Source organism: Euprymna scolopes, chromosome 15, assembly GCF_053919585.1.
Source record: "Euprymna scolopes isolate OS-2025 chromosome 15, ASM5391958v1, whole genome shotgun sequence".
Classification (NCBI taxonomy): domain Eukaryota; kingdom Metazoa; phylum Mollusca; class Cephalopoda; order Sepiida; family Sepiolidae; genus Euprymna; species Euprymna scolopes.
The window spans coordinates 10713804-10736272 of record NC_136496.1 but is presented as its reverse complement, the minus strand read 5'-3'; the positions used below and the strand labels follow the sequence as shown (position 1 = coordinate 10736272).

The 22469-nt window shown below is 32.5% G+C and overlaps 1 protein-coding gene and 1 non-coding gene across 3 annotated transcripts in view; one reads left to right on the top strand and one right to left on the bottom strand.

Annotated features, from left to right (window-relative positions):
• The window catches only part of LOC145293721 (G-protein coupled receptor GRL101-like), a 761328-nt gene that overhangs the window by 707366 nt on the left and 31493 nt on the right, over positions 1-22469 (bottom strand). The window contains exon 1 of one of the 2 annotated variants that reach the window (XM_080140165.1): positions 20432-20561. The exons of the other annotated variant lie outside the window; for it this stretch is intronic. The gene's annotated coding sequence lies outside the window, so the exon portion shown is untranslated. Of the gene's footprint in view, positions 1-20431; positions 20562-22469 lie in introns of those variants that run through there. 2 annotated transcript variants of the gene reach the window in all.
• Positions 18580-18652, top strand: Trnar-ccu (transfer RNA arginine (anticodon CCU)). Its single transcript has one exon. It is a non-coding gene; the product is annotated as a tRNA-Arg (tRNA).

The window sequence follows — 22469 nt, the reverse complement described above, 5'->3', positions numbered from 1 at the left end:
TTTTATAAATAATTTTTAAATTTTCAGGCGTTGTAGTTGAAGGAAAGAGAGAAAGAGAAAAATATAAATTAATGAATTATAAGTTACAAGTTTATTTTACTAATATAGAAATAGGTAAGAATATCAGTAAGTTAATCAAATAATAAAATTCATAAAATTATTAGGGAGATATTTATAATAAGTGAATAAAACACATACACACAGAAAAACACACACACAAATATACATGTAGAAGATACGTAACCAAATACAAATATATATATATAAAAAAAAAAAACAAAAACAAAAAAACACATACATATACACACATATAGAAGATACGCACAAACACAAATACATATATATACATACATATACACACACACATATATATACACACATATAAATACATACATACACACACATATACATACATATACAAACACACACACATACACACGCACACACACACATATATATATACATGTGCACATATATATACACACACATATATATATATATATAAATTAGCTGGGCAGGGAGAAATTGAAAAAAATAATTTTTTGTTTTTAATTTATTATTTATAGTTTTTTGAATTGTCGGGCTTTAAGTTGGAAGAAAGAAATGAGAAATAGAAGGGTAAATAGGTGAATTATACGTTATAGGTTTATTTAATAAAGTAAAAAAACTAAGGATATAAGTAAGTTAATTAAATAATAAAAATTAATATAATTATTAATAAAATGTAGATAGTAAGTAGATAACAAAAACACACAAATACATACACATGAGTACACATGTAAAAAATACACACATCAATGGGGGAGAAGCATGTGCTTGAGTATATGTACAAACACAAATACGAAAAATATGTAAATAAGCTTCGTGTTAAAAAATATGATAATTATTATTGAAAGAATTAGTAAGAGGTAAATATAAGAGAAAAGCGTATTATATATGTTATATGTAGATGGTAAATTAAATAATTAATTAAAATAGAAGGTAAGTAAATGATTAGTTGTTAACAAGTAGATAATAGACCGAGAGGCAAGTCGAAGGATACCAATTGTGATAAGTACGTAATTGAAATAATAGAAATCGAGACCTGATTATGGAAATAGCCAATAAGAGACTATGGGGCGAGAACCTTTAAATAATGACATAAGGAGTGATTAAGGCAAAGGGGGGGTTACAAAAATGAGTTTGGTAAAGAGAGATGTAGCTAAAAAATGGTGGGATAAATAGGTGGGGGTTCTGTGGAGGGGTTCTTTTAAAATGAATGGGGGACTATATAGTTTAGGTTGTAAATAGGGTGTGTGTAATTCGTTAGTGTTAGATTTTAGGGGTGGGTTATAGTTATTATTAGAAGGGTGAGAAGTTGCTTAAGAGGTGGGATTTATAATGTTTACAATTAAGTGAGGTTTCAGTTTTTTTATTTAGAAGTTTATCTCTATCTCTAAAATTAGTAATCAGTAATTTTTCAGTTAAGCATAAATAACATGGGGAGTTTAGTGATTTACAGGTACTAGCTCTATTAAGAATTTCCCAGCTAATAATTGGGGTGAGGTTGTTTCGGGTAAGTAGTAGATAGTGGTTAGTTAATGAAGTACTATTTGGGTGGTTGGGGTTATTTAGGGAGCATTTATGCACTCTAAATCTGTCTTTGAACGTGGTGCTTGAAAGGCCAATGTAAATTTTTTTGTTTTGTGGGTCTTCAGCAGGGGCAATAGTTGCTTTGTAAACCACATTTGTTGAGAGACAATTTTGCTGGAGCGGGCATTGGGGTTTGTTAAGGCAGTTACAATTATTTTGACCATTGTTATTATAGTTGTGGTTATTTAGTATTTTATTGTTGTGTTTTTTAATTTTATTTTCTAGATTATTTGTGCAACTGTAGCTAAGCTTAATAGTGTTCTTATTAAAAATTTTATGTAGAATATTACTATGGGGGAAGTGGTGATTAAGAAGCATGAAGAATTTTTTACCTAATTTAGTTTTTATCATATTATTATAGGGAGGGTTAAACCAGAGGACTTTGCGGGATCTGTTATTCCTATTTGTATTGTTGGGTTTATTAGGGTCCAAGTATGTAATATTAGGGTTGGAATATCCAGATTCCTTTAAAGCATTTTCAAAGAAGGGTTTGTGTAGGTTAAAAATGCTGGAGTTAGATGAGTTTGTGCTAAGCCTTTTTTCTATTGATTTAGGGATATGTTTAATAATGTGTTTGGGGTGGTTGGACATAAGGTGTATATATAGGGGGTATGTATTATTTTTAGTGTATGGTTCATAAGTATTATTAGGGAGGTTAAAGGTAACATCTAGAAAATTTACTGTTTTTAAGTTGGAAGTTACTTCAATCTTTAGATCCATATTCTTCAGTTCCCTGATAATGTTCTTTTTAATGCCATCGCACTTTGGGCCGCTTGCGTTTTCAACAATGATAAGGCCATCATCTCTGTAAAGTCCCACGTTGTTGCTGGGGATAAATTTTGTGATATTATATAGGATGAAATTATTAGCTGGGAAATTCTTAATAGAGCTAGTACCTGTAAATCACTAAACTCCCCATGTTATTTATGCTTAACTGAAAAATTACTGATTACTAATTTTAGAGATAGAGATAAACTTCTAAATAAAAAAACTGAAACCTCACTTAATTGTAAACATTATAAATCCCACCTCTTAAGCAACTTCTCACCCTTCTAATAATAACTATAACCCACCCCTAAAATCTAACACTAACGAATTACACACACCCTATTTACAACCTAAACTATATAGTCCCCCATTCATTTTAAAAGAACCCCTCCACAGAACCCCCACCTATTTATCCCACCATTTTTTAGCTACATCTCTCTTTACCAAACTCATTTTTGTAACCCCCCCTTTGCCTTAATCACTCCTTATGTCATTATTTAAAGGTTCTCGCCCCATAGTCTCTTATTGGCTATTTCCATAATCAGGTCTCGATTTCTATTATTTCAATTACGTACTTATCACAATTGGTATCCTTCGACTTGCCTCTCGGTCTATTATCTACTTGTTAACAACTAATCATTTACTTACCTTCTATTTTAATTAATTATTTAATTTACCATCTACATATAACATATATAATACGCTTTTCTCTTATATTTACCTCTTACTAATTCTTTCAATAATAATTATCATATTTTTTAACACGAAGCTTATTTACATATTTTTCGTATTTGTGTTTGTACATATACTCAAGCACATGCTTCTCCCCCATTGATGTGTGTATTTTTTACATGTGTACTCATGTGTATGTATTTGTGTGTTTTTGTTATCTACTTACTATCTACATTTTATTAATAATTATATTAATTTTTATTATTTAATTAACTTACTTATATCCTTAGTTTTTTTACTTTATTAAATAAACCTATAACGTATAATTCACCTATTTACCCTTCTATTTCTCATTTCTTTCTTCCAACTTAAAGCCCGACAATTCAAAAAACTATAAATAATAAATTAAAAACAAAAAATTATTTTTTTCAATTTCTCCCTGCCCAGCTAATTTATATATATATATATATGTGTGTGTATATATATGTGCACATGTATATATATATGTGTGTGTGTGCGTGTGTATGTGTGTGTGTTTGTATATGTATGTATATGTGTGTGTATGTATGTATTTATATGTGTGTATATATATGTGTGTGTGTATATGTATGTATATATATGTATTTGTGTTTGTGCGTATCTTCTATATGTGTGTATATGTATGTGTTTTTTTTTTTTTTTTTTTTTTTTATATATATATATTTGTATTTGGTTACGTATCTTCTACATGTATATTTGTGTGTGTGTTTTTCTGTGTGTATGTGTTTTATTCACTTATTATAAATATCTCCCTAATAATTTTATGAATTTTATTATTTGATTAACTTACTGATATTCTTACCTATTTCTATATTAGTAAAATAAACTTGTAACTTATAATTCATTAATTTATATTTTTCTCTTTCTCTCTTTCCTTCAACTACAACGCCTGAAAATTTAAAAATTATTTATAAAATATTTTTCAATTTCCCCCCCCCCAGCTAATTTATATTTATATGTATATATATGTATGTATATGTATATGTATATATGTATGTATGTGTAAGTGTTTGCATCTGGATGTATGTGTACTTGCATATATGTTTATATATGTATATATGCGTGTATTTTTACGTATCTGTGTATGTGTACATATATATATATGTGTTTGTATATGTATGTTTGTGTATATATGTATATGTATATATATATATATATATATATATATATATATATGTATGTGTGATCACGCATGTGCTTTTCCCCCATTTACGTATGTGCATTTGCTGTACATATTTATGCGTGTGCTTATATTTGTGTGTTACTTATTAAAAATGTTTTTTTTTTTTTTCTATTATTTAAGTTACTTACTTAAGCCTTCACCTATTTTATTTTATTTCACTAAAATAAACCTGTAACGTATAATTTCTACCTGCCCGGCTATTTATTTATATATATATTATATTTAATTATATATATCATTACACTATCAAAATAAACCTGTAAAGTATAATTCATTAACTTATTTTTCCTTTTCTTTTTCTTTCCATTTTATAAACAATAAATATCTTTCAATCTCTCCCCGCCCGGCTAAATTACTTTAAACCCCATTTTCAACCCGTTCCTTCACCTATTTTATTTTATTTTATTAAAATAAACCTGTAACGTATTATTTCTACCTGTCCGGCTAATTTATTTATTATATTTAATTATATATATCATCACACTATTAAAATAAACCTGTAAAGTATAATTCATTAACTTATTTTTCCTTTTCTTTTTCTTTCCATTTTATAAACAATAAATATCTTTCAATCTCTCCCCGCCCGGCTAAATTACTTTAAACCCCATTTTCAACCCGTTCCTTCACCTATTTTATTTTATTTTATTAAAATAAACCTGTAACGTATTATTTCTACCTGCCCGGCTAATTTATTTATTATATTTAATTATATATATCATCACACTATTAAAATAAACCTGTAAAGTATAATTCATTAACTTATTTTTCCTTTTCTTTTTCTTTCCATTTTATAAACAATAAATATCTTTCAATCTCTCTCCGCCCGGCTAAATTACTTTAAACCCCATTTTCAACCCGTTCCTTCACCTATTTTATTTTATTTTATTAAAATAAACCTGTAACGTATTATTTCTACCTGCCCGGCTAATTTATTTATTATATTTAATTATATATATCATCACACTATTAAAATAAACCTGTAAAGTATAATTCATTAATTTATTTTTCCTTTTCTTTTTCTTTCCATTTTATAAACAATAAATATCTTTCAATCTCTCCCCGCCCGGCTAAATTACTTTAAACCCCATTTTCAACCCGTTCCTTCACCTATTTTATTTTATTTTATTAAAATAAACCTGTAACGTATTATTTCTACCTGCCCGGCTAATTTATTTATTATATTTAATTATATATATCATCACACTATTAAAATAAACCTGTAAAGTATAATTCATTAACTTATTTTTCCTTTTCTTTTTCTTTCCATTTTATAAACAATAAATATCTTTCAATCTCTCTCCGCCCGGCTAATTTATTTATATATATATATTATATTTAATTATATATATCATTACGCTATCAAAATAAACCTGTAAAGTATAATTCATTAACTTATTTTTCCTTTTCTTTTTCTTTCCATTTTATAAACAATAAATATCTTTTAATCTCTCTCCGCCCGGCTAAATTACTTTAAACCCCATTTTCAACCCGTTCCTTCACTAACATTAACTTTCCAACCTGTTGCCATGGTGATCCTTTAAATTAACTGTTACTTATGCCGTTATCAACAAAAGTAGCGTCTTTTAAGTTTAAACTGTTAAAAAACACGTATATAAGAATTTACACATAATTAATATTTAATTATAAACCCCTCTCTTTTTTTAATACACTCCTACTACTTTAAACTCCAACGTCCTCTCCCCACCACTCCCCCTTCTTTTCTAACTCCCCTTTATCTACGATCTTTCCATTTTTATTTGACTTTATAACTTAGTCCATCTATGAATTCTGATGATGCTAGTTGGATTTTTCCTCTCTTTGAGGATTTTCCTCTAGTTGAAACAATTTGTAAACTCATTCTGGACTCACAGTAATAAATTTCCTATATACTGCTCTGACTACACATTGAGCACTTTAGTCCGGTTTTTTTTACCACTGGTAAATAAATATATATATATATATATATATATAGACAAATATTATTGAATAGCACGGAATTATTCTGTTTTACAATTTTCCTTTTTATCTCCTCCAATCTCCGAATAGTCTTTTTTTGTGTTCTTCTCGAAAATCGATGAGAGTATTCTTAAAAATATAATCCGTAGATATGTTGCTCCCAAAAATAAGAAAAAATAAAATTTATTATATATTATAAAAAATACAGGCAACAAGCCTTGTAATGAAACACAACATTTCGCAAACAAATAACCTGTTAGAAAGGACCAATGTAGTTTACAAATTTAGCTGCCCAATAGGAGTGTATATCTCCAATATTAGTAGCTACGTTGGTTCAACAACTAACACATTGTCACGAAGATTGACTCTCCGCCTCTCTGACTCTAGCTCCGTATCATAACATTTGAAGGGACATGGCTGCCACCATTCGGAATTTCGAAGAATTATGGTAGAAAATACAAGAGTATTGCAGAGTGAGGGAAATGTAAATAGGCTAAGAATACTCGAAGCATTGTACATTAAAACAAAGAAGCCTCAAATAAATAATATTAATTATGAGTGCAGCCGGGATATTTTGAAATGTTTTGGATAAATGTTTAAAAATGTATATATGTGTTTGTATATATAAATAAATTAATATATGTAAAAAAAAAAAATGTCCGCCCACCTAACTTGTAACAAATTACCACGTGACTAGGAAAATGCATATATAAGTAAATTAAAAAACAATCCCTGCATTTATTTCTACAATATGGCTGAGGATGATAGAAGTACTTCTGTCGAAAGCGCTCGCGATTATGGATCCAACATATACAATTTCGAGAAGAACACAAAAAGGACTATTTGGAGATTGTAGAAGATAAAAAGAAAAATTGTAAAACAGAATAATTCCATGCTATTCAATAATATTTGTCTAAATGAGAAAATGCATCCTAAATATACACAATATATATATATATATATATATATATATGCACACATACCTATATATATATATATATATATATATATGCACACATACCTATATATATATATATATATATATATATATATATAGTCTAGATATGTTTAAGAACTATACACAATATACATATATATATATATATATATATATATATATATATATAATATATATGAAGGTGAACGTTATTTTCGGTTTACAAAGTGAATAATATTAAAAACTTACAACATTTGTAAGTATTAGGATTAATATTTATATGACAATCAAAATCAGATGAAAACACTCAATATTAAACATAGAGCAATAACATAAGAAAATAGAAATTTAAATTCTGTAAATTAAAATTAACCACGAATTTATGCTTCTACATAAAATACAAATAAACAAAATTAAAAAAACTCTCCTTTTTTCTTTTTTTTTTTTTTTTTTACACAGTGATCACCACTTATCAAGGCCCGGAAGCCACTCAGGGATAAGGGTTATTGCAAGTACATCACGTTAGTGAGGAGATTTTATGAAGTGTTTAATTAGGGGGGTGGTTCATTAGGAATTTGTTAACATTAGACTTGAAGACATCCAAGTTGTAGTCCGGAGGGAAGCAGGCAGACGGAACAGAGTTCCACAGGCGTGCAGTTCTAAGAAAGAAGCTTTGCTCATGAAATCCGCGTTTTGATTTAGGCACAGATATAGAGTGGGGGAAATTTTTCACAGTGGATTCAGCTAGACGGGTGTTTTTCGTGAAAGTTTGGCGAGGGGGGACCAGGGATTGGAGTTCAGACGAGCATCTGCCATGAAAATAACGATAAAACAAGGATAGGCTCGCAACGTCTCTTCTGTGGGAGAGAGGTTGCAGGGTAGAGAAAAGGGCATCCCCCACTAAACCACGAAGTCTATTTTGTACTCTGTCAAGGCATGATAGGCTGTTTTTGGCAGCTCCTGCCCAGATATGGCAACAGTATTCCATCCTTGGCCGTACTTGGCTTTTATATAGATAGAGAATTGCATCAGTAGTGAGATATCTTCTGGAGCGGTAGAAGGATCCCACCATCTTTCCTGCGACCTTGGCAACAGACTTGATGTACGTGTTCCATTTCAGATCAGGAGTAAAGGTCAAACCCAAAAGCTTGTCAAAACACGGGGCCTCACCCAGACGAGAGCCATCCATCAAAATTGATGCCAGCTGGGGATCAGAGCGTTGATGATGTAAGGATAGGAGTTTGGTTTTAGATGCATTAAAGGTAACTAGCCACATCTTCCCCCACTGAACCACGCGCTCGAGATCAGAGGAGAGAGAATCCGAGAGAACTTCGTCATTTACAGCCTTTGATGTGTTGCCGTAGATGGTCGTGTCATCAGCATAGATGTCAACGAATGATTTAAGTATGTGTTTAGGGAGGTCATTGATGTAGATCAGGAAGAGAGTTGGGCCGAGGATTGACCCCTGAGGGACTCCAGCATTTATATTGCAGGCCTCCGATTTTTGTCCATCTACCACTACTCTTATGAGCCTATCGGAGAGAAATTTTTACCCACCTTCAACACACCCTGTCTCTCTTTTTGATTTCATTTTCTCTTTCACGTACTAACGCATTTTTCTGTATCGGTCACATTGAATTTCTAAGCCCAGAATCAAGCTGTAATTTGTTCTATACATAGAACCTATGTGCCTATCCTTAAAATATTAAATTGTAATTTTCTCCAACATTTAATCTATTTATTATATTTTGTCTACTTATTGAAAACATACGTTTTTATCGGAGCAAAATTTATTGCTTCAATTTGCCTTCAATTATAATGTTAAAAAAGCTTCAACCGGAAGTAGCTCACATAAATACAAAGCAGTTTAAACGTTGACTTAAGGATAAATGCTTCCTACCAGCCTGAAAATTTTTTTATTAGTCTGCCTTGTATTAAAAAAGTTCTAGAGAGCGGTAATCTGCCTATCACTACAGACCAATCAATCTCCTGTTCTTCATGAGTAAGTTGCTAGTGGGGCAGGTTATCTTAATATTCCACATGAATCTTTCACTTAGTGATACAAGCACTAAGCGAAAGCTTGTTTCAGCAACCTGCCCTACTAGCTGGAATCTGAGATATATAGGGAAGTAGTCAACGACCTCATCAAATATATATGGTTTTAGTTCTGCATCTGAAGAGCTAGCTGTAATATCACACAAGATTAGTGATTCTCCTTCGTTTAAAAGCAATAACTCTTATCAAAAGCTTTTGAAAGGGTCTGGCATAAAGGTTTACTTTACAAGATTACCAGCTAGGGAATATCTGGAAATGTCATCTCAATTATAACTTCCGAGTTAGTGAAATTTTAGTCAGCAACACATAAATAATACACCATGCAACCAAGGTGAAAAAAGGGAAGCTCTATATATAAGGACACAGAAACCTGTCCTAAATATGGTTACATTCTAATATAGCCAAAACATTTTAAAACGCCTATCGTAACGCCATCCCCCTTTCTGATCCTGCCATCACCTCGAAACCGGACACTCCTTTTCTCCCTACTTGGCAAAAACGACCTCGCATGTATCAAGCCTCTCTACTGCTACTAATACGCACAATCCGTCTGTCCGCGCAAACAAAGAAAGACGAAAACCCCAAAATCGCGACATACTTCGAAAAGAAAATCCAGCTCTGTAACATTTATTAATACATTTGATTTATACATAAAAACTTCATCAGAAAATTGAAAATACAAATGAAATAACTAAACATTACCTCTCTGTTGAATTTTTCGTTTGAATGCAAAAATTCTGACTTAATATACATATATATATATATATATATAACTACTTCATTTACTCACGTAAAATTAATATACGAAAGTTTAGATTTATGCGTAAACTTTATTTACTTCAAAAGTGCTCAATACGTAGGTAGAGCTAGTTAGTAATTTATCAAATATATATGGCGATTAGGCTAAACTGAATATTCGGCGTTTCATCCACTCTAGGATTCCTCAAGCTTATGCGCGAATTCTGTGGTTGTTTATCGTTTTTATATGGTCCTCTTCTTTCGAGGATTTAGTTAGCCAATCAGCTTTCTAGTATCTACCGCGCCCCTTCCTATTTAGCTAAACTATAACTAAATCCTCAATAGAAGAGGACCATATAAAAACGATACACAACCACAGAATTCGCGCATAAGCCTGAGGAATCCTAGAGTGAATGAAACGCGGAATATTCAGTGTAGCGTAATCGCCATATATATTTGATAAATTACTATATATATATATATATATATATATATATATATACATATATAGTGCTCAACATACAGTGCCGTTTCGCTCTATCACAGCTCATTAGTTCCGCAAGACCAGTACCTTTTCCAAGCCAGAGATTGAACCTACAGTCATAAGGTTGATAGTCAGCAGTTCTAACCTCCGGCCTATGGTATCGCTGCTCGAAAATAACCACTCGCCCACCGCTGTTAATGTGCTCAAGCTGCTTGCTTATTTATAAACAAACAGCGAGCCCCTCATTAAAACCAATTAAACAGCGGGTGACATACATTTACAACAGTGCCTACCAAAAGAGCGAGGAGGGTTAAAATATAGTCATCCACATATAGTAATCTTTCGCTGTATCACAGCCCATTAGGGCGGCTACACAAGCACCTGCCCCTAGCCAGGGAATAGTAATAATAATAATAATAATAATAATAATAATAATAATATTATTATTATTATTATTATTATTATTATTATTATAATCATCATCATCACCATCACCATCACCATCACCATTACCATTATTATTATTATTATTATTATTATTATCATCATCATCATCATCATCATCATCATCATCATCATCTGCATTGAAAATGGCCCTGGCGTGGTAGACTTGATTTAGTGACGAGTCTCACTGACACTTGAGTGAATACATCAACATTGGGGACAGACGTGCCATATGAACATACCTATCACATTCTTAGCCGTTTTGCAACAGTTATCTATCACTGATGTGATTAAATAGAATAAATTATTTCCTAGTAACGACAGACCACTGATAAGATTTCAAATTTAATGAATTTGGCAGAATTCAATCTCATATCATTTAGATGCTATTTGATGACAAATAGTCAAATAATTAATCGTTGGGAAACATTTGAGATCAACAAGTAAATAAAGCGGTTCTTGCCCTCATGTATACTTGCCCATCTTCCCCGGTGGGCAATTTGCTTCTCCTCTCGACCACGTACTGTCCTATTTTATTTTTTCCTTGTGAAGCAAGCTTGCTTATTTGCTAATTTGCATACGTGCTTTAACGGCTGCTACTGCTAATACTTTTGCTAACAAGCCATCCTTTGGCTTTTGGTGATTCTTTAACATTCTAATATACGCGCTCTGTAACAATTCAATCGTACCCAATACACAGTAGTGATTATTTGAAAAGTATAAAAAAGGATAGTACTTAGATGCTAAGAAATCTACTAGAATCGAACTCAAAACATTAAACGTCCCAGCGTTAGTCGTTACAGTTTGAGGTATTGTCATGTGTATGAAAATTTTTTAAACACTAATCAATTTTAACGTATAAATGTATATTTGCGCATGCCTAAAGTGCCTATTAAGTCGACTTACGCCTGTTAACGTTTTTATATTTCAGTTTTAAAATGTACAATTTTGAAATGTAAAATTTTGAAATGTAAAATTTTGAAATGTAAAATTATGAAATGTAAAATTTTGCAATGCACAATTTTGAAATCTACAATTTTGAAATGTACACTTCTGAAAAGTATAATTTTGAAATGTACAGAAGCACAATAGAAAAACGAAAAAATATAGTCACAAGGCAAATAAAAATGTATATATATATATATATATATATATATATATATATAACAGCTGCTTACAATAAAGCAATCTTTTGACCCGTCTTGCACCACTCTGCGACGTGTCGTTTTGGAAGAGATGCACCTTAAAAAAATAAGGGCATACATACATACATACATACATACATACATACATACATACATTGTTGTCGTCATGACAATGTAGCCAAAGCTGTTTGGTCTTCCTCCTATAATCACCATGTCGTTTTTAACCTCATGGTCCAAACGATTGCCGGCCCTTAGTCTACATTGCGCATTAACATTCTAATCATATCTCGTTCTTCAGTCCAACAAGTTTCTGACGCGTATTTACATCAGCCTGCGACAATTTACCTTATCCAATCACTGCTATAGTGTTATAATTATCTACCCTATTTAAGGATGAAATAGAATATGTCAGACATTATAGAGTTGCATGGTACATGGACTGCGCTTCAAGCTATGCTATCCAAATGTAAAACCTCCACAACATATTATGATGTGGCTACAAACGATCTCAGTAGTTTCTCTTTTTCTCTAAAACTAAAGGAAACTCACATTAGTAAAGTTTATTTCCAAGAAGTGCTTGCTCGTAGAACACAATATCATAGGATTGCTTCCAACTGACAACAACACGATCGTTTTTACTTTGATTATGATCAATCACCATCAATCGATCCACACATTTGCATCATAGACATTTCAGTCAGGATAACTATAATCATAAACTATACATCAACTTTCCTATCGACTCACTGAATCATGAACTCTTCCTTATCTATCTGATATGGCTTTTTGTCCAGACCTATGTGACTCTCTCTCTCTCTCGCGCGCTCTCTCTCTCTCTCTCACACACACACATACACTCTCTCTCTCTTTCTCTCTCCAGATTTCCCTGTCTTCCATCAGCTGACTCAGATCCTCAAGATAAGAGTCATGTGCAATTTGCTTGATCTACGTGGATCTAGCTCATCCAATATTCGTGCGCCCGTGCCGTGGAGCCCACAGCAATACATTTCTCAACAAGTCTTGCTTGTTCCTCTCCGGCAAGTCGTAGACATCGCTCCCTGATTGTACTAGATGTGGGCAATGTTGCCATAAAGTTCTCCTTCGTGAGATGATCCTGCGAAGATATATTTAACACTGTTCGTAGCATACGAGTGTACGTGCTGTCTAAATGTCTTTCCAATCTTTTGATGAGTGTCCAGGTTGTAGAACTGTAGGCAAAGACAGACTACATCACTGCTCTGAAGAATTGCAGTTTCAGTTTTTCAGTTTGCCTTGCTTGAAGTTCATACTGGCCGCAGCTTATCCAATGAAGTCCATGCTTTAAGATCCCGATTTTGATATCTCTCTATGTAGAACCTATGTTGCTGCCCAGGTACGTAAACTCAGTGATTTTTTACAACCGTTAATGCAGATAAGACAAAGTTTATGACTTTCAATGGGAATAAGAAGATAAAAACTCTTCCTTAGCGCTCTCATAGTTATTTTTTTTGAAGAAAATACCAACTTCATATTTTTTCAATAAACATAAGTTTTCCTCTCTTTGCCGTGCAGCACATTAAACGTATATGGGTCGGTAATAAATTAAAATTAAATGCATTTGTTTAAGCTCATTTACTGATTCACTGAGAGAAAAGAAACAATTGAAATACTAAAGTCCAACACAAACAAATTCCTGATGAACCGCCCCCCCTAAGTAATGACACCTCATCAATTATCCAATACTATTGCTACACTATCCCATTGATTACTGTACACACAATAACCCTTATCCCCGAGTGGCCAATGGGCCTTGATAAGTGGTGGAGTCCATGTAAAAAAAAATCCATTAAAAACTAATGTTATGTATTTGTCATATTTACATTATCTAAAACAATAAAACTGAAAATTAATTATAAATGGAAATATTTTTTCGAAGGATTGTTCAAGATATGCATAAATAAATATAACGATATCAAGCAAAGTAACTGCGGTCAGTCTTGTTACAGTTAATGGTGAATATCAGTGAATCATGAAATAGTCCAAATATATATTTTATGTAGCTGCGACATGCCAATTAAGAAGCACCTTTACTTTGAGGTATATATTTTTTAATTTTCTTGAAACGTACAGGAAGCACAATAGAAAAACAAAAAATTAGTCAAAGAACACTCAAAAGTTAAAACGTTGGGCGAGTCTTCGGTCCTTCTCGTCACTGTATTTTTTTTAGACTATGCTAATGATCGCCAGAGTAATCATTCACCATAATGCCACAAACATACAAGGGTTCGTTCTACTTAATATTCCAAAATAAAATTGTTTTCTTTTTTTACATAATAAATAAATAAAGTCAGAAAATTATCTAAAGAGGGCTTGGAGCTTCTTATTAACATTTTTTTCCCCCATACCCAACGCCATTGAAATAATGATCCAATGATTTTATTATAGGATTTTATTTTTACCAATATTATATATATATATATATATATATATATATATATATATATACGAGCAAACAGTTAATAAAACATGTTAAAAAACACTTTGAAATGAGTTAAAAACATATTTAATCTGAAAAGGAAACACTAGAGAAGTGGATAGTCCTTAATCTGCGAAGTTTCGAAGAAATACTTTCCTTCTCATCAGAGGGTAGGAATTAGCAAAATGCGGGATCGGATTTTGCATGCAAAAGTATTTGATGAAACAACAAGTAAGTCAACGATCTTTCTTGAAAACAAAAAAAGTGAAGACGAGGGAATATGGTGAAGAAAAATGTGATTACACGTGAATGGATAGTCTGGTGGAAGGTAAAAAAAGTTAAAAGAATTTTCATTTGCACAAGTGAAATCCAAGGAAATCCCGTAATTGGAAGAAGATGGTCCATAATAATCCAAAGGCAGAAATCCATGGAATAAATCACAAAAAAAGTGTGTACAACTCCCACCCTCTGATGAGAAGGAAAGCACTTCCCTGAAACTCCGCGGATCAAGGACCATCCACCCATCCAGCGCCCCTCCCCAGACTAACACGTCTCTAACTCACCTCAAAGTGCTCCCCAACACGCTTCACCAACCGTTTGCTCATATTACAAGCTCCACCTCCCATTTGGCTCCATCGAGCTTCCACATCTGGCTGAGACAACTTTACAAATATCAATTCCTCAACACCTACAATACACTTCAACTCCACCATCCTGGATCACTTTGGCAAATCCAATTGCAACCTCTACCTCATATATATATATATATATATATATATATATATATATATATATATATATATATATATATATATATAACTTGAGTTCCTTCAGCTATAATCGAAACCTAAATAAAACTTACGAAGAATTCTTGGTAAAATTATTTATAACAAGAAATGGAAGGTCGTAACAATAAAATGCTATCGTAACTATATATATATATATATATATATATATATATATATATATATATATATATATATATATATATATATATATATATATATACATGTCGATATTGTGGGGAAAAATAATTAACGGTATAAAAGAGAGAGGAAGAAATCCGATAAATTAATTTGTAGATAAACATTTTCTGGTAAGGCTACACCCATTCCCCAAAATTAGATTTTACTTTTTTTTATTCAATTACGATGGAAACTTGGTGGAAAGATGTAAAAATAAATATTTTAGAATTTAGACTGGGTGATTACTTTCGCATATAAATTAAATTTTATCTGCCATGTTTTAGCAATTCTAGCTTTCTATCGTTTATTTTTCTACTAGGTCATTACTAGGGCTAGGACAACAGCATATTCTTTTCATTGTTTTGACTCTCGAGTGTGTATCCGTTGATATTTCAAATGCTTTTATATAGAGTGATGTGGTTCTCGGTTGATTAACTGTGTTTAACTGTGTCGGATATATACTCGATAGTCAAAACAATGAAAAGAATATGCGGTTGTCATAGCCCTAGTTATTACATTCAATTTTCAATTCGAAAAAAATGTGCCTGAAGAAGGTCGAAATTACATCGGCTGAAACATTTGTTAAAATAATATCCTAAATAAGAACAGGAGTCTGAATGAAAAATGATATGGATTCGATATTTCGTTTCGATATATGGAACTTCCTTTCATTGGATGGAGTTAAATAATAGTGGAAACTTGATGGAAATATTTTAGCATTTAGGGCGAGTGATCAGTTTCACAATTAAAGTTACATAATAGACACACGATTCTAAATAAATCGTCATGCAAGTAATCTACACAGAGGAATCCATGTAAGAAATCATCAGACAATATGCAAAGACTTTCCGTTAGCACTTCTTCTTATATATAAGTAGTGTTTAGTCTAGCTAACTAACCAAATCAGATTCCTTGTTATCGTTTCCTAACAAGATAACGTCTTCATTTACCAATGGCCGAACTTCCCATAAAGATCAGGTTGACTTTTATCTGATACCATTTTCTTTTATTTGAGCACTAATTTCAGCACACGTCACTTTTAAATGTGTGAAATTAATAGGTATTTGACATTAGATATTTTTATTACCACTACTATACATATACTAGCAGGGAGATCTGGCGTTGCCCGGGATTGCATGATGATCAACAAATGTTTCACACTTCCATACTTTTATCGTCATCGAAATTATTAAAATCACCCATTTTTCAATCAAATCGATTGATTGCCTGCTCTAGTTGGGGACCCATCGCAGTTCACCAGGAGGAAGCTTTACATTCCTCCCGCAGTGAGTTAATCCACAAAACATTGTAGTCTATATTGCACTGCAGAGAACCTATTGTTGATTTTATTAAATTATTTATATATATATATATATATATATAAGTTATATATATATATGTATATATATATATATATATATGGATTAAATTAAAGTTTAAAAACAAAGATCAAGTATCATGTTTCAATTGTGCTCTAAAAAGACACATTCTTTACAAATGCGCCCCTGTCGTATAAATGAACCTACTATTGATTTTATATGCCTGGCCTCATTGGTTGTGCGATGATAATGGCAAAAGGAACTAACTGAGCTATGTGTTCATCAACGTTCCGTCTTTATTTCGAGACTTTCTCAGAAATAAAGACGAAACGCTGATGAACACAAAAATCGGTTTGTTCCTTTTTATTATTTTTTGTTTCTCTATTTTCAGTCTCATATATATATATATATATATATATATATATATATATATATATATATATACGTATATATATATACGTATATATATATACGTATATATATATATGTATGTATATATATATATATATGTATATATATGTATATATGTATATATATGTAATATTATGGGTAAAAATAAAATTATACATATATAGGAACCTCTCAGCCCTCTCTAGAAAATTTTCTGACTTGTCAAAAACCGAAAATAATCAAGTCGATTTCTAAATGGGTCAGAATTTTTGACCAGATCTAGGAAAACAGAGATTGGGAGTTGGGTGGTGTGTATATGATCTTGCTAAAAAAAAAAAAAAAGTCAGTCATTGGGGGTGGCCGGGAACAAAAAAGAAATATAGGGGTGTGGACATCTTGGAGGTTACCTATCGGGGATGGAGGTGGACATTTACTCGGCTAGCTATGACACCTAATCGAGACACTTAAGGACCTGGAGCCATGCTTTGGCCGGAAACACGAACCCCAACTTGGCACCTCGACGTGGGCACAGGCTCACTATTTTTGCCTATCTTCTATCACAGGCCGCAGGAGGGTGTAATCTTTTCCTATCATATCTGATTTTTACATTCAGCTGGTGCTCGAAGAAATGGATCAGCTCCTGATTAGCAAAAGATTGAACCCTATACTTCCCATGCAGTTGCGAAGTCTATATCACGATTCCGGTCACGGCCACGATCGCGAGAAATACTATTCGTCTCTCCCTGTATCACAGTGGCTCCAGCGCTGTGAATGACGTAGGACACGTCCAGCAGACGGGAATGTTCGAGATGCGAGCCTCATCTCGTTGACACACGCTAAGTATCGCCTGAGTCGACTGCATTCACAGAAGGCGTGTTCTGGTGTTTTCTCGGCTGCGGTCCTGCAACGGGGGCACCCGGGCAAATTTACTAGTCTGGCACTCTGTAGTAAGGCGTTGAGGGACTACATGATTCAAGTCAATCGGCAGGTTAAGGAAAACTCAGACTTGTTGAGATGACTCTTGACGCCCAGCTCTACCGGGATTTCCTCCTTCGACAAGCGAGTCATCAGCGACCCCCTTCAATAGTCCCTTATGAAGTTCTCGTTCGTGAACAATACCTAAATTTCCATTTGTTCGTGTCCTGTATTAACATTACTCACCTCGAACATGTATGAGTAATTCATTCAGCTTTCTTACTTAAACTTACTTAAATCTAAATATTGCAAAATTCAAATGAAAACTTTAATCATAAATAATAATTTTAAATAATATAATTTACATAAAAAAATTCTAATCATAAAATCAAACAAACAAAATTACAATAAAACATTGTAAAGAACGTAGAAATTTTATTTTACTGCAATTATATATTAGTTACGAATTCTTAACGCTGTACGCCTCCGTGGCCCAATGGATAAGGCACCGGCCTCCTAAGCCGGGGATTGCGGGTTCGAGTCCCGCCGGAGGTTAAATTGTTATTTTTTTTTTAAATAAAATTTGTTGAATTAAATTTTTCTGTTTCTGACCCAATGTTTACATTTTAAAAATATCTTGATTTTTTTAATTATTATTTTTATACTATTTATTATTAATGTGTGTGTTTCTTGCTTTTATGTGATGACTGTTTTGTAAATTATTTTCTATTAATAGATTATTCATACACAAAAAGACCATTGCATAAGTTAAATTTATTTGAATGCATTTCAGTTTAACCAATCAAATATGTGTTAATAGTTTAATGAATTACTTTGCGACGTTTAGAATTTTAAATGGAATTTGGAAGCATTTAAACTGTTGAACGGAAAGTCATTTCTGTCTTTAACATCATTACCAAATCATCGTGTACTGAAAATATTAAAAGTTTTAGGAGTCATAAAGTAAAAGCACTCCCGGACTACACCAGATGCATATGAATAAACGATATATATTGTTGTTGGTTTTCCTATTTACAATACCCCTTCACGGGACAGAGTTAGACACCAGAGTCGTTTTTTAATGTGGAGAAAAGGGGGAAAAATAAAAAAAATTGGTAAATTTTCAGAATAGACCCACCTCAACAATTTTCTTTTAAATGACAACTTTTAAAGGTTTTCGACTATGCTGAATACGAAAATCGCATTGAAATTTTACAGAAATAATATCGAGATATACAAACAAGTCTACTACACTATGACCGATACTGCACGCGCGTACAACAAATGGCCGCCAAAGAATACAATGCATAATACAACCTTTTATATCTTGATAACTAATTTTCGTATTCAACATAGTCGAAAACCTACAAAAGCCGTCATTTAAAAGAAAATTGTGGAGGTGGATCTAATCTAAAAAAATACCAAGTTGTGTTTTGCATCGTATTCTTTGGCGGCCATTCTTTTTACGCGCGTGCGCGCGTGCCATAAACAAATCTACTCATTTATGACTGACACTGCATGCGTGTAAAAAACGATGGCCGCCAAAGAATACAATGCATAATACAACTTTTTATATCTCGATAACTAATTATTTCTGAAAAAATTCGATGCGATTTTCGTATTCAGCATAGTCGAAAATCTATAAAAGTTGTCATTTAAAAGAAAATTGTGGAGGTGGTCCTACTCTGAAAATTTACCAAAAAATATCTCAGTCGTGAAGGATTTCTCCTCCATTGACGCAGAACAAGAAATTGAAGTGTAGCATCTGACGAACAGATACTACACTTTGGTCTTGTGTTGTTGATGATGATGATGATGATGATGATGATGACGATGACGATGACGATGATGATCATGATCATGATCATGATGATGGGTGAAGAGGAAGAGCCCACAGCTTTTGACAAATACCATTTATTTTTTATGACGTCAAATTGCATTTGGCAACTACCGATCTTTGTTTATGACGTCACCCGTTTTTAAATGTTCTTCATAATGAAGTACTTATTGTCATAACACTGTTCTAATACTTTAATAAGGCATTTGTCTTCTAGGTAAGTGAAGAATAAATCCTTGAAAAAAAAGAGAAAGTTGAATTTTTTTCGCATAAAAAACCAACCATGTGTCTAACTCTGTCCTCGTGGGGAGGCAAGTAAATATTAACAAGTGACTGCTAATCCCGTGCTGAAATGAATAAAATGTAAAAATCTTTGAATCTTAATGAAACTTGTTTTAATAATTTTGAACAAAGAACGAAAAAAAAAAAAACCACAAAAAACACACACAAAAAAAAAAAAAAAAGAACCGTACCAATATATGAATTAAATCACTTACGAAGCGGAATTTTGTATGTCGTTTCTGGTTTATGCAATTATAAAAGTTACGCCAATCGGAGGAAAATCACAAGGCATGTTTTACTTTTGCCAACGAAACGAAAAAGGGTTAAGAAACAAATTTAGGTGCTAATACATTAACTGATCCGCGCTATTTTTTAAAATCGTATTTCCAAGTTTAATTAAAGTTTATGATATGTTTTTTATTCAATTGTAAGGTTAAAGTACAGAATAGGTACAAAACACCCTTGCTTTATTTCTTTTTCATCTAATTTCAAAATTTCCGCGGAAAATTTGTACGCCATGTGAGAAGGCAGTGTGCTTGGTGAAGCCGTAGTCTATGTTACAGCACGCGCACGCGTGCGAAGCGTAAACGGAAACTGCAAACTGGTGGAAAGTAGTTCGCGGGTTCAGGGATTAATACCTTGCAAACGGTAAATTTGCCCCAAGTTTTACTATCGGATTCGTTGTCAGCGTTATCAATTACTTATAAAAAACAAATTACAGTGGACGGTGTTCTGTTGTAGCGTATCTGGATATTTACCATAATAAATGTTACCAAAGGCAAGATAAGTTACTATTTTATCTAATGTTTTTTTTATTTTTTTAGTTTTAACTTATTTTAAAATATTATTTTAGTTTGAAACACAAGTTGTGCTTAGTTGCTTAGATAGAACTTGAACAAAATGCCTGATATCAGAGGGTCACTTTCGAAGTATCGATAATCGCTCAAAACACGAAAATGAAAGACAATGCTAAACGAAATCCACCTAATCAATATCACCGTGATATGTATTTGATGGATTTCTACCAATAGTTTGTTTTATTTTTGAGTTTAGAGCTATTTTCGAGGCTCTGAATCTACAGGTTCATGTCAACCTTTCTAATTTTGTTTCAATTCAAACGGTCGACACTAATTAGATTTCAAAGTTAATAAACGCTTTAAAATAAGTTAAAACACCAGCAACTTATCAAGGCATTTAGATTATCTTGCCTTTGGTAGCAATTATTTGTTTTATATTTGTTTGTTTACACCTTTTGGGTTTGTTGTCTATAGTAAAACATGCACAAATCAGATTTTACTTAATATTACTATATTAAGTAAAATCTGATTTGTGCATATCTTTTTTTTTACTTTTGTTTGCAAGGTTTTATTATTATAAATTTTTTTTTTTTGATTTAATTACATTTTCACTCCAAGGAAGGCACAGTGCCATTTGGATGTAGAGGGCTAGTATCAGGGATACTATGTAGCGAGCTGAGTAGCAAGATGTCTGTGCACATTACACGGACTTCTGCATGTCAGTATAGTTGGGGAAACAGGAACCCGGAAGGGAATTCCAAAGTCTAGTAGTTCCGAGGAAGAATCTATTAAAGTAGAAGGCTTTCTTACATCTAGGAATCTCTACTATGCAGGGGCCGGATTTTGCTGCATGTCGGGGTTGTCTGGGTTATTTACTTCGAGGGGGTACAATGGCTTGTAGTTCGCCGGAGCATCTACCATTAAAATACTTGTAAAACAGGCAGAGGGATGCAACATTCCGTCGATAGGATAGAGGTTTGGTCTGTTGTTTACAAAATACAGAAATTAAAATTGTCAAGCGAAGTAAAGTTGATAAAAACAAAATGTTTTTTTTTTTTTAACAGAACGCAGAGGTCGTCTTATATTGGCGCCAAACGGATATAGCTTAATAATATAAAAATGCCGGTTGTCCCCTTAGCAGTATGCGCAACATCTAAAGGATGCGGAATTATTTTTACCTGACCAGCCGAGAGCCATTTTCTATGAGAGAGAAAAAACTGTCAATCCTCAAAATATAGACATTTTTACATTGTCTTAATAAAACAGAAGACTGACATTTTCTTTCTGGCTGGTATTTGAAGAAAGAGATCCATTTTTGTTACTTGCTTTTTATTTTTTAGCTGTGCCAAATAGAATTGCGCCACATCTCTCTCTGTCTCTTTCTCTCTGTTTGTATGTGCATATGGTTATTTTTTATCAGGGAGCACAAATAGTCACCAAAATTACAGAGTTTATT